Source organism: Penaeus vannamei, chromosome 31 (genome assembly GCF_042767895.1).
Source record: "Penaeus vannamei isolate JL-2024 chromosome 31, ASM4276789v1, whole genome shotgun sequence".
Taxonomy (NCBI): Eukaryota; Metazoa; Arthropoda; class Malacostraca; order Decapoda; family Penaeidae; genus Penaeus; species Penaeus vannamei.
Window position 1 is genome coordinate 29,296,554 of NC_091579.1, and position 2,500 is coordinate 29,299,053.

A 2,500-nucleotide genomic window follows, 5' to 3' on the forward strand; every position below is an offset into this window, starting at 1 on the left:
CCTTCTTTATCCGGGATCTCCACCCCCCAACCCCCCTCCCGATTACCGTATATCCCTACCGGTGCCTCTAGATCACCACTGACTACATTTACAAATACAAAATGAGTTTACCTTCAAGTTGTGAGGACGGTGGTTGGGAAGTGACGAACCGCAGACGAAATTCTACTTCTGGAACACGGTTATTGTATTTCACTGAGTTCAGTTCTATCCCCGATACTGTAACGATTTCAGTGAGAGATCGATTTCACCGCAAAGTTGGAAAAAAATCGGAAACGCAAGTAGCACTATTAACAACCTTCACCTTGGAACAGACAACGAGAACTGTGACAACAGAACTGTCCAATTTGCCGAGAGAGGGCAGTGATGCACAAGTATGGGTGTACCGTGTATTTTTAATGAAACTATGGTACGTATACGGTAATATCGCTCACATCGTCTATTATGGAATGAACATTTGATAGATTAGTATTTCGTCATAATTCATATCAATTGGAATACAAAAATACATTATACTACAGTACACTTATAAGCACTTTGCCGTGACGTCACGAGCTACATGCGGCCAAACAATTTATGTTGGGTTCCCGTGCAGCCAAGTCGTTAGGCTGGGCCAGGATCTATACAAATACTTATATAGACCTTGTGCACATCCACGCACGAGTATGTGTATGTATATGGATGTACACAAGCTCTATATAAGTAGTTATATAGACCTTGGGTACACACATGCTTACGAGCGTTTGGTTAACCTTATCCCATTTGATAAATCCATTGTCATTAACATATTTGTCCGCCTTACTATTTCTCTTTTCGTTCGGTTTAATCCATATTTTTTTCCATCTCACTTATATAAACAATTACAATCGTCTTGTCATTCAAGTACAATTGTGAAGAAATAGCCCGGTCACCTGCAAGATACCCATTTTCTATAAGGACGATAAAAAATCGGGGTAACTAAGGTAATGCTGAAGCAGGCTTGTTTGTCTGGCGAGTATCTTTTCAATAAATCTCGTTTGTGGATTTTGGGTTTATCCACCTTAATATCAACACGGTAGAATACTTTACTATACAACAATAATAATAATGACGATAATGATAATAACAATAATAACAGCAACAAAAAGGATAATTATAATAAAATGATAGTCATAACTACAGCAACATCAGTCCCAATGGCAATGCTTATATGTTGATAAAGGCAATAGTTCCTGCCTCATTTTGCAATATCAAGACTGATATCAAATAAAACCTCGTATGATAGTGATAAATAATGTAACCAGTGCATGATCTTTGCTAATACTATGGTTATCAGACGAAAGTGCATTTTACAGTTGATATCACAACTTTTTGATTTACAGATCGATTCTTGCCAAGGAACAACAATATTTGTTGATTTTTTATTACCATTTAGTAATCACAATATTTTTTTAAAGGTTTCTGTAGTTTATATTGACTATCTAGAGACTTACTGCCGTCTCTTGAGAATAATGAGAGACGAGTTTGTACAAATTAGATAAGAAGTTGGAGTGATAATTGTTATGGAGTGGAATCATTACAGAGAAAGTTTTAAAATTGTAAAATTTGAGGCTATAAACATCAGAAAATGCACTTTGTATCGACTCAATCCTTGTAGTATAAGGGTGTAAAATCTTTTCTGAAAGTGATTTACCACGCAGACTTTGAGTAATTCTCAAACTTTCATTTTCACTTTCTTTGCATCTCCTCCCCGGGCTCTTCTCCTGTCTTGCTTCTTCATGTTTATCTCTCTGTTTATGCATATGATTATCTATAATATCCGCATGTCTATCTGTATATCTACTTATGTTTTTATCCGTTTTATAGACCATATCTACAAATGTATGTGTGTTTATGTGTCTGTGTGCATATCGCAACTCACACAATGATAACGGATGCAGTGTGTGATCTTCAGAAACCTTTCCTGCGTGAAGCTAAGGTGCCTCATGCCGGGTGTGGCCCCCTTCACCTGATTTTACCTGTGCATGACAGTGCTGTGACCCGCTCGTCCTCGGGTGGCCGTGACGGGCGGAAGGTCTGCCACCGGGCGTCGTCGCAGCCCTTCCTGGACGGGCAAAAAAACTCGTCAAGGAAACGCGGATGCGGGAGGACCTCCAGACGGATGCGTTTGGCCTGGATCGTGGAAGAGTTATTTTGAGCATTTAAGCATCTAAGAGCATTTTTTTCAGCTTCTTTTATTGGCTGGACTAAGCATGAGATGAGGTCTTTGCACCTGATCCTTCCAAGAATGCTTTACGAAAGTTTACATAGTTCTGAAGCAAGAGTTTTCACATTCCATAACCCCGTTAACTTGAACTCCGAAAGCAGAATGGAATAATGATCAGACACACTCTATGCTTTACGTTGATCATAAAGTACTGAGATAGAACCGAGGTCGGCAACCCTTCCGACGCTCTGGGAAGCCCAGGACTTTTCTGCTTAAGGCGATATAAGGAGGCGACCCTGAAAGTCCGCTCGCGTCACT